Raw genomic sequence first — 11,884 nt, 5'->3', positions numbered from 1 at the left:
CTATCTTGTTCTTCAGTAACACTGGAAAAGGGCCCGGAGGATTATTCAGCACATTGATGTTGTGGTGGAGTTCTTGCTTCGAAAGGAGGAAATCTTGAGCAAGCCAATTCTGTTTTCTCTATTTCTTTCCTTTTCCTTGTCTTCCTTGTGCTGACATGGGCTCCCTGGGTGGTGAGGAGACTCCTGGAGTAGAAACAGAACAAAGTTTCAGGTTTCCTTGGAAATCCTATGGGGCAGGTCTACTCTATCCTATGGGGTCCCCTATGAGTCAAAATTGACTTGATGGCAACAGGTTTGGTTTGATCTCCTTAAGAAGAGGGGGTTAGCCACAGCCTGGGCAAAGATATTTCAATACTTATATTTGGAAAAGAACCCTGATGTGGAATACATGAAGAACTCCTACAAGACACTACGAAAAATGACTGAAACTCAGTAGGAAAGAGCAAAGGCTAAACATGTACTTCACAAAAGAGAATGCTGAAATGCAAATTAAAAACCCAACCAAATAATACTACCCTTCACCAAAATTGCTTGAGTTAAAAGAACTGATGATATCAAGAGTTGCTGACCATATAGAACAACTGAAACTTTCATACATTGCTGATCAGACTGTCAGTTGGTACATCCACAGTGGTACGCTATTTGCAAATATTGCCTGAAACAAAGTGCACTTATAACCTACAACCCAGAAACTCCACAGTTGCATTTAGCCCCAAGAAAAATGCATGATTATTGTCTTTGAAAGACACGTGCGAGAACATTCAGGGCAGGCAGCATTAGCCATTTCAAATGCATACCAACAGTAATGTGAGTGCAAAATCGTATGTCCAGTATTCACACAATGGAATGTGACAGAGCAATAAGAAATAAATACTGCTACTAGAAACATTATGAACCATCTAAGAATAAAAAAAACATATTTAGTGAAAGAATCCATACTCAAATGAGCACATATTATATGATCTCATTTATAATATTTCAAAACAGGAAAAACTAACCTATGTTAGTAGAGGTCAGAAGATTGGAATTGATCGGGATGAGGTACAAGGGAGCTCCTGGGAGGTGAAAATTTTTTTATCTTTGTTTGGATGTTGGTTCTGTGGTGTATACATATGTGTTATTAATCAAAGTGAGTAACTAAATTTTATGTATCTCACTCTATGTGAACTAAACCTCAATTTAAACAAACAGAAAAGGGAAGGAAGAAGGATTTCCTTGGATACCCCGTATCTTCATAGTTGTTGTTGTAGCTAGGTGCCATACAATCGCTTCCAACTCATGGCGACCCCATTAGTGCTATTCAAATTGTGGTCTGCAGATTGGTGCAGGTCTAAAAAGTGTTTTTTACCTGACTGAACATTAGAAACTTTTGTATCAATTTGACATGCCAGTACAATTGGACTCCTCTTATTAAATAAAGTAGAAACAACTTCAGGGTTGGGTGTGTGAAATGTGGTGCTAGGCGCTTAATAGTCAAAAAGCAGAACTGTGTTGCCACTTAAGATGTTGTAAGGTTGGTTGGATGGATAGAACTCAAGAGAATATACAAATTTGAGAAAATATTTATTTTTATAATTTGTTATTTTTAAATAGATGTAACTTATTTTAACTAATTTTAATCAAGCGTGCTCACTAAATTTATATTTTACCGTTATTAGCTAAAGTAAACCCAAATTCAAACCAATTGCCTTTGAGTAGATTCAAACTCAGGGAGACTTCTCGTGTATCAGAGTAGAACTATGCTCAACAGGGTTTCCAGTGGCTGATTTTTCAGAAGTAAATGGCCACAGAAGCAGTGAATAATAGCAATAACATTGTCCCAAGCACTGATTTACCAGCCAGCTTTCTCGTCTAGCTCGGCGAAACCTCACTGCACTGGGCTTGGAGCTTCAATTCTGCCTCTTTTTACACAAGATAAAAAGAAGTCTTTGCTCACATTCCGTCTGAGAGCACTGAGATACCAGCCAAGGTAATCTGTGAAGGCTTCAATATTCCGGGCCATTTTCTCAGTGGAAGAAAACAGCAAAATCCTAACTTTTGAACTCTCTGCCTGTTTCCTGCATGGCCAGGGTTACCTCATCTTCATGGGCAAGCTGCCTAATGTAGGACAGCAAAAGGCCATGAGCTTCAGTGAGGACGTCTAGGTTGGGTGCTCCTTCTCCTGAGGAGGCCCTGTGATTCCAGGTGTTTCCCACATCCCCAAACTGGGATGCCTGGCCTTGCATTGCTCCTGGCTGTCAGCACTGCGGTGGAAAATGCTAGAACCTCAAAGGGAAGAATCTGAAGAGTTGCCTTGGGAAATATAAGTCCAGAGGCAAAAAGAAAACAGAAGACCCTGCCATTCTGATTCTGAAGGCCTCAAAGACAGAGAACCCTCCCATTGATTATTGCACCATTTCCAATCAGAATCCTCTCCCAAGTGAGGAAAATGGGAAGCAGAAGGTATGGACTGGGGCAAGACCTGCCAAACAAATTAAGTTTTTGTAAAACTCTTTGTACACCTGCAGAGATCTTCTGGCATGTTAGTAAATCTAATCACTTTTTTTTTTTTTTTTAAAGTACAAGCAGTCCCCAGATTTGGAATGAGCTCTATTCCTAAATCTGTCTTTAAGTCTCATTAATACATAAATCTGAACAGTTAGGTATGGTTCATATATAACATCAGTTAGTTATATATTTGTCTTAGTATATAGTGTACCTTTCTATGCATAAAAAACATTAAAGAAACACTTTGATATACACCAAAACATCTTTAACATAAACATATACCAATAATGTTTTGATACATGTTGACATGTAGCACCGTTTGTTTTTTACAAACTGTTGTATGTACCTTGAATTTTTATGTAATAGGCTTTACAGGGTTTCTTAATAACTATGGGTCATAAGTAAGTAGGATGTTTGCAACCCAAGGGCTACCTATAATTAGAAAATTGTCCCCCAACTATGTCTAGACCTCACCTCTGTTCATTTTGAATGGAACCCTGTTGAACTAGGTCATACCACCTTTATTCAACCCTCAGCTGTTCCTCTTAATTGCTAAGGGAACTTTGAAAATTGCTTTAAAGAGTTGGGGGCCTCAATTTCCACATATGTAAAATGGAAATAGTAACAAGCCTATCTAATAGAGTTGATGGGAGGACTTGATGTGTAATTATACATAAAATACTTTAGAAAGATATCTGGCACATAAATAATCATTAAATTTCACTATTGTTGCTGTTTTTAATCATTATTGTTGTTGCTAGTTGCCATAGAGTTGATTTCAACTCATGGCGACCCCATGTGTTACACAGCAGAACTGCTCCATAGGGTTTTCTTGGCTGTAATCTTTATGAAAGCAGATCGCCAGGCCTGTCTTCAGAGGTACCACTGGGTGGATTGGAACTGCCAACCTTTAGGTTAGCAGTCAAGCCCAGACAATTTGCGCCACCTAGGGCCCATGTTTTTATTATTATTCTTATTACCCTTACTGAATAATTGTTTTGTGCCAAATACTCAATCCTTTCAACAGCCCAGAGTAGTATACAAAATCTACAGATAAAAGTTCCAAGTGCTAACATAAAATAAGTGATTTATACTAGCAAGTAAATAAAATCTGTTCTTTTTCCTAAATTAAGAGATGACATGTGGGGCATTCACATTTCATCCATACAACTACAAACCTAGCATATCTTCCAGTCATCTAATTGTTTTACGTTAGTACATGATCTTGGTACCCCTACCAAATTCTTTAATTTTCCCACTTTTTTTCTTTCATTCTTTTTTTTTTTTTTTTTTTTAACAGCCACTGCACCCAACCCCCCATGGTTTATCCCTGTAACCTTCGCCAGTGAATTGCCCTTGGTTTGGAGACACCTAGTAGATTATGCCACCACTCCACTCTCAGCTGCAGCCAATGATGGGAGGGGGTGGAATGTGCAAAGGTCGAGCCCCCTGGACTCAAGGACAACTGTGCTATGTGATTTACACTCCAGGACCCCAGTCACAAGGGTCAGGCCAAATCTAGACTTCACCTGAGAACATATTATTGCTTGACTACTTTCTCTTTCCCATTCTGAAGACCACTCCCTCAATAAATCCCATCTCACACTCCTGACATTCTGCAGATGGGAAACAGGTTGCTAAAACTACTCAGCAGCAAACACATGCTTTGTTGTTGTTCTTGTTAGGTGCGCTTCAGTCAGTTCCAACTCATAGCAACCTATGTATAACAGAAAGAAACACTGCCAGGACCTGCACCATCCTCACAATCATTGCTATGTTTGAGCCCATTGTTGCAGCCACTGTGTCAATGCATCTCGTTGAGGGTCTTCCTCTTTTCCACTGACCCTTCACTTTACCAAGCATGATATCCTTCTCCAGGGACTGGTCCCTCCTGAAAACATGTCCAAAGTATGTGAGAGAAGCCTCCCCACTCTCCCTTCTAAGGAACATTCTGGCTGCACTTCTTCCAAAACAGATCTGTTTGTCCATGGTATATCCAATAATGAATAATAGACTCTAAAATGAAAGTAAGTGGCATGATTCTGCTATGTAGTGTCCACCTTGACGACAGAACTTGAAGTGGAAATGCCTGATCCAAAAGCTAAATGTTGTAATAAAGTTTGTGTAGAAGGAAATGGAGAATAATAGCAAGGAGGGAGAGGGAAGTCAGAAAAGTGTGCTATATTTTCTGTCCATGGTTGTCATCATCTTTTTTCTTCTCCTTTCTGTCTTCCTTTCTTTTCAATAATATTGCAAGCAGTTGTTGTTGTTAGGCACCCTGGAGCTGGTTCCAACTCATAGCTAAGCCAAGTATAAGAGAATGAAATGCTGCCTGGTCCTGCACCATCCTCATAATCATTGCTATGTTTGAGCCTATTGTTGCAGCCGCTGTGTCAATCCACCTTGTTGAGGGTCTTCTTCTTTTTCATTGGCCCTCTACATTTCCAAGCATGATGTCCTTCTCCAGGGACTGGTCCCTCCCAATAACATGTCCAAAGTAAGGGAGATCATCACTCCTAAGGATCATTCTGTTTGTAGTTCTTTCAAGACAGATTTGTTCATTCTTCTGGCAGTCCATGGTATGCATATTCAATATTCTTCCCTAACATCATAATTCAAAGACATTGTCAATCTTATTTATTGTCCAGCTTTCGGAATGCCTATGAGGTGACTGAAAATATCATGGCTTGGTCAGGCTTATCTCAGTCCTCAAAGTGACAGTTTTGCTTTATAACATTTTGCTGCAGATTTGCCTAAGACAATACATTCTTTCATTTCTTGATTGCTGTTTTTTTTTTTTTTTTTGCTTCCACTGGTGTTGATTGTGGATACAGGTAAAATGAAATCATTAACAACTCCAATATTTTCACCATTTATCATGATGTTACTTATTGGTCCAATTGTGAAGATTTTTGTTTCCTTTGAGTTGAGGTGTAATCCATACTGTAGGGTGCAGTTTTTGATCAGAAAATGCTTCAAATCATCTTCACTTTCAGCAAGCAAGATTGTGTCATCTGCATATCGAAGGTGGCTAATGAGTCTTCCTCCAGTCCTGACTCCTTCTTATTGTTCAGCTTCTTGGGTTATTTCCCAAGCATACAGATTGAATAAATATTGTGAAAGAATACAACCTTGATTCACCCCTTTCCTGATTTTAAACCACGAAGTATCCCCTTGTTCTGTTCAAAGAACTACCTCTTGACCTATGTACAGGTTCCTCATGTACACAATTAAGTGTTCCAAAATTCCCGTTGTTCACAATATTATCCAAAATGTGTTATGATCCACAAAGTTGAATGGCTTCACATAGTCAATAAAACACAGGTAAACATCTTTCTGGTATCCTCTGCTTTCAGCCAAGATCCAGCTGACATCAGCAAAACTATCTTTTATTTCATGAATTTCTGGAAGTTCCAGGTTGATGTACTGCTCCAACAATTTTTAAATTATTTTCATCAAAATATTACTTGCATATGATATTAATAATATTGCTTGATAATTTCTGCATTCTGTTGAATAACCTTTCTTTGGAATGGGAACAAATGTGGATCTCTTCCAATCAGTTGGCCAACTAACTGTCTTCCAAACTCCTTGGCATAGATAAGCAAGTGCTTCCATCTTTGCATCCATTTGTTGAAACATCTCAATTTGTATACCCTCAATTTCTGGAACATTGATTTTTTGGCAATGCCTTCAGTACAGCTTGAACTTCTTCCTTCAATACCATCGGTTCTTCATCATATAAAAAAATTAATTTAAAAAAAAAATTTTTTTTTTTTATCATATACCTCCTAAAATGGTTGAACATTGACCAATTCTATTTGGTACAGTGACTCTATGTATTCCTTCCATCTTGTTTTCGTGCTTCTTGTGTCATTCATTATTTTGCTCATAAAAAAAAAAATAGAATCCTTCAGTATTGCAACTCGAGGCTTGAATTTTTTTCTTCAGTTCTTTCAGCTTAAGAAATGCGAAGCATGTTCTTCTCTTTATGTCTTCTAACTTCAGATCTTTGCACATTATGATACTTTCCTTTGTCTCCTTAAGTCACCCTTTGAAATCTTCTGTTCAGCTCTTTTCTTCATCATTTCTTTAATTGCTTTAGCTACTCTACTTTCAAGAGCAAGTTTCAGAGTCTCTTCTGACATCCATTTTGGTCTTTTCTTTCTTCCTGTCTTTTTGATGTCTTTTTGCTTTTTTCATGTATGACGTACTTGATGCCATCCCAGTTTATCTGGTCTTCTTCCATCATTAGTATTCAATGGGTCAAATCTATACTTGAGATGGTCTCTAAATTCAGATGGGATATACTCAAGGTCATATTTTGGTCTTGTGAATTATTTTAATTTTCTTCAGCTTCAGTTTGAACTTGCATGTAAGTAATTGATAATCTGGCCTTGTGCTGACTGATGATATTGAGTTTTTGCATTGTCTATTTCCACAAGTGTAGCCTATTCAATTCCTGTGCATTCCAAACAGCAAGGTTCACGTGTATAGTAGCTATTTATGTTGTTGAAAAAAAGGTATTTGCAATGTACAATTTGTTGGTCTTGCAAAATTCTATCATGCCATCTCTGGTGTTGTTTCTGTCACCCAGGCCATATTTTCCAACTACTGATCCTTTTTCTTTGTTTCCAACTTTTGAATTCCAAACATCAGTAATTATCAGTGCATCTTGTTTGCATGTTTGATCAATTTCAGACTGCAGAAGTTGGGAAAAGTACGTGCTACTCTTCCTGAAAATGGAAGGATGACTCCAATGGCAGAACCACTAGCTTGGGGCAGAGCCTCCAACGGCAGAGCTTTAATTCCGGGCCTTGAAACCTAATGTAGTTTTCTGGCTGGGTTAAACATTTCTTGGGATCAGTGACTCCTTTTTTCACTTTAAAATTGATAGCTTCTTTAACTGGAATGTCTATAGTTGTCATCCTATGCCTGTCTCACCATAGTATTTTGGGGAGCAGATAATTTGTGTCTTGAATTTCACAGATTCACAAGTAGACAAGGAATGTATCTCAGGATGGATTACACCCAGAGCCTCACCCATACCTAATTTAGAGGATTTAGATAACATACGATTTGAGACTTTTGAGCTGATGAGATTTCGATGAGAATTTTGGTCTTTGAGTTGATGCTGTAAAGGTTTGAGACTGGGGGAATGTTGGGAAGAAGTAAGTGTTTTTGTGTGTGGAACAGTAGTGGATCTTTGTAGACCAGGCGGAAGACAGTAGTAGGTGTCAAAATGTACCCCTAAAATTATCCGTGTCCTAATATCCGAAAGCTTTGATTATGTTACCTTTCACCAAAAAACCAAACCCAGTGCCATGGCTCATAGCGACCCTATAGGACAGGGTAGAACTGCCCTATAGTTTCCAAGGAGCGCCTGGTGGATTCAAACTACCGACCCTTTGGTTAGTCGCCATAGCACTTAACCACCACACCACGAGGTTTTCCCGTTACTTTCCCAGGCAAAAGGAATTTTGCAGACTTGATTAAATTAAGGATCTTGTAATGGAAACATTTTCCTCCATTTTCTGTGTGGACCCAATGTAATCACAAGATCCTTATAAGAGGGAGACAGGTGGGCCAGAGTCAGAAAATGAAATGAGACAACAGAAGCAGAGGTCAGAGTGATGCAGTCATGAGCCAAAGAATGTGGGGTGGTCTCAGATGCTAGAAAAGACAAGGAATAAATTCTCCACCAGAGTCTCCAGAAAGAATGTAGCTCCGCCAACGTTTGAGTTTAGTCCCCTAGGATCCGTTTCAGGCTTCTGACCTCCAGAACTGAAGATAATAAATTTGTGTTTTTTGAAGCCACTGAATTTGTGGTAATTTGCTACAGTAGCAATAGGCAACTAATCCAGAGTTTGGTATTAAATTGTACTGTAGTCGGCGTATTGGAAAACTGTCTGGCTACCAAAAGAAATTGATACAGTTCTTTAAGGATTCCTTGGCAGAGTGTTAAACATTGCAGATACTGCACCCCACCTATAATCCCATCACGCGAGATTACAGGGAGATACTTGTGGAATCTGCGTTTCATACTCAAAAACTTGATGAGTGTTATAATTTTCCCTACTACCTACTATGTTTATTTTTCAAAAAAAAAAAAAACAAAAAAAAAAAACCTCTGTGCCCTCTCTGAAGCTCGAATTTAGGACCTTCATGAATTTTTGTTGTTGTTGTTATGAGACTGACGCGCTGCTTACTGCGCTAAGAAGGCACCAGCTCAAATACCTGTTAATGTATTTCTCAACTGGAAAGATTACAAGCGTCAGTGAACTTTCTGAAATAATCCGTTTTTATATACTAAACTCTGGCACTGTAGTGGTTAAGGGCTACAGCAGCTAACCAAAAGATCGGCAGTGCGAGTCCACCAGACACTCCTTGGCAACAGTATGGGGCAGTTCTATCCTGTCATTTACGGTAGCCATGGGTTGGAATCGACTGGACCGCAAGGGGTTTGGGTTTTTTTTTTTTTTTTTTTTTTTTTAATACGCCTCCAACGGAGCCCTGGTGGTGCAGTGATTAAGAGCTTGGTTGGCATTCAAAAGGCCAGCAGTTCCAATACATCAGTTTCTCCTCCGGAACCCTATGACATAAGCCAACCAGTATTGCTTTTTTTAATATCTCTCCATGCTCGAAAAGGAATTGGTGCTACGTCATACAATTAGTTTGCTCCTGCTGTTTTTTCACATAGCCTCGATCAAAGTCATTTCAGGATATTACTCGTTAGTAAATAAATATACAACAGAGTGATGTTTTCCACTACCACTTTAAACATCCTTTACTGCTGGGTGACATGAAGCAAGTTACTATCTGTGCCTTATATTCTCCATCAGGAAAATGGAGATCATAGTAAAAAGTATCTATCGTTGAGGCAGTTTAGATGATTGAACGACAGGAAATGTAAGGACAGTGCATGGCACGTACTAAATTTCCAGTAACGTTCGTTTGTTATTTATCGGTGTTTTGGACAACTATCGTGTAGAAATATTCCAGGAAAAGATTAACGTGACGGAAAACAATCTTGCGTCCTTATAAATATTATGATTTGGAACTCCCTAGCATGTACGGTAGCGGGGCCGATCGGTCTAAGGCGCTGGATTAAGGCTCCAGTCTCTGTGGGGGCGTGGGTTAGAATCCCACAGCTGCCAACTCTCTTGTCACCTCAATTTATCTGAGAACAACATTGGCAAAAGCCTAACTTTTGCTATTGGGTTTGATTACTACTGTTGGCGAGCCCTTTTATATAGGACAGTGTGGAACTACCCCCGAAGAGTTTCCAAGGAGCAGCTGGTGGGTTCAAACTTTTGATTGGCAGCCGACCTCTCTCAACTAGGTCGCCCCAGGATAGTCAGATATTTATTTCCGTAATAGTAGGTTAAGATCAATTACCACCTTTTAAAGAAAGTGAGACTATTGTCATTTCTCACTATTCTTTATATCTAAGACCAGTAGTTCGTGTCCAAGGGGTAATCTTTATGTTTTTTAAATGTTCATTTTGAAACAAATATAACTCCCATAATTTCCAAATTACAAAACCTATGAAAAATCTTCTCTTTCCACCACCTCTCCTCCTCATTCCGCCTCCACCGGATTCTGCCTACCCAGGCAACTCTATTAGTCTGGGGTTACCTGCAAGGAATGTTACGCGCATAAACAAGCCCATAACCAGTCAGAGTCAACTCTGACTCATAGAGACTCCATGTGTGTCAGAGTTGAACTGTGTTCCATAGGGTTTTCTTTTCTTTTTTTTTTTCCTACAGGGTTATTTTAATAGGCTCTATGCTTGGAATAGCTGAGTTGGAGGGTTCTAGTTTAAAACACCAATGAATAGGAAGTCCTACCAGTTGCTAAGGTTTTAATCACACAGTCAGAGCCTCTGAAACTGCCCCCCACATAATCAAACAAGCAGGCCCCCTGGACTGGGTTTCGGTTTCTCCTTTTTCCTCAACTGGAAGCCTCTGGGGCAGTGTGGCTCCCAGTCCTTGAGGGGCAGGGGGGTGGTCCTTCTCCTCTGGCTTTCTTTCTTAATCTGCAAATGGAATCATGTGACATGACACTTCTTTTCAGAGTCTAAGCCCACTGGTAAAAATGTATAGCAGAACATTTGGACATAGTGTTTGGAGGCGAGTATTCCGTAGGTTTTTTGATGGCTGATTTTTTGAAAGTAGATTACCAGGCTTTTCTTCGAGGTGCCTATGGGTGGACTCCAATTTCCACTCTTCCGTTTAACAGCTCAGGCAATTAACCGTTTGCCCCACCCAGGTACAAACAAGCCAATAGGAATCTATTGTTTTTTCACATTTCATTCTTTCCAAACCTACTCTATTGCATATTCCATATCAGGGAAATTAATATTTCCCTATTCCTGGTGGCATAGTGGTTAAGTGCTATGGCTGCTAACCAAAGCGGTCGGCAGTTGGAATCTACCAGGCGCTCCTTGGAAACTCTAGGGGACAGTCCTACTCTGTCCTATAGGGTCGCTATGAGTCGGAATCGACAAGACGGCACTGGCTTTGGGTTTGTTATTATTATTACTTATTAGGCAAATTACAAATATTTTCTCCATAGTTCATTCTTTTTTCACTTTGCTTATGCATTTTTTGTTTGTTTGGGTTTTTGGTTTTTGTTTCATTTTGTCTCATCTTATTTTTTTAATAATTTTATAATTTTTATCGTGCTTTAAGTGAAAGTTTACAAATCAAGTCAGTCTCTCACACAAAAACCCATATACACCTTGCTACACACTCCCAATTACTCTCCCCCCTAATGAGACAGCCTGCTCCACTCTCTATTTTCATGTCCAGCTTCTAACCCCCTCCACCCTCTCATCTCCCCTCCAGGCAGGAGATACCAACATAGTCTCAAGTGTTCACCTGACTCAAGAAGCTCACTCCTCACCAGCATCCCTCTCCAAACCATTGTCCAGTCCAATCCATGTCTGAAGAGTTGGCTTCGGGAATGGTTCCTGTCCTGGGCCAACAGAAGGTCTGGGGGCCATGACCACCAGGGTCCTTTTAATCTCAGTCAGACTATTAAGTCTGGTTGTTTTATGGGAATTTGGGCTCTGCATCCCACTGCTCTCCTGCTCCCTCAGGGGTTCTCTGCTGCATTCCCTGTCAGGAGATTTATTGGTTGTAGCTGGGCACCATCTAGTTCTTCTGGTCTCAGGCTAATGTAGTCTCTGGTTTATGTGGCCCTTTCTGTCTTTTGGGCTCATAATTACCTTGTGTCCTTGGTGTTATTCTCCTTTGCTCCAAGTTGGTTGAGACCAATTGATGCATCTTAGATGACCACTTGCTAGAGTTTAAGACCCCAGATGCCACTCTCCAAAGTGGGGTGTGGAATGTTTTCTTCATAGATTTTATTACGCCAATTGACTTAGATATCC

The sequence above is a fragment of the Loxodonta africana genome, chromosome 1 (assembly GCF_030014295.1).
Source record: "Loxodonta africana isolate mLoxAfr1 chromosome 1, mLoxAfr1.hap2, whole genome shotgun sequence".
NCBI lineage: Eukaryota > Metazoa > Chordata > Mammalia > Proboscidea > Elephantidae > Loxodonta > Loxodonta africana.
This window is presented reverse-complemented; position numbering follows the sequence as displayed.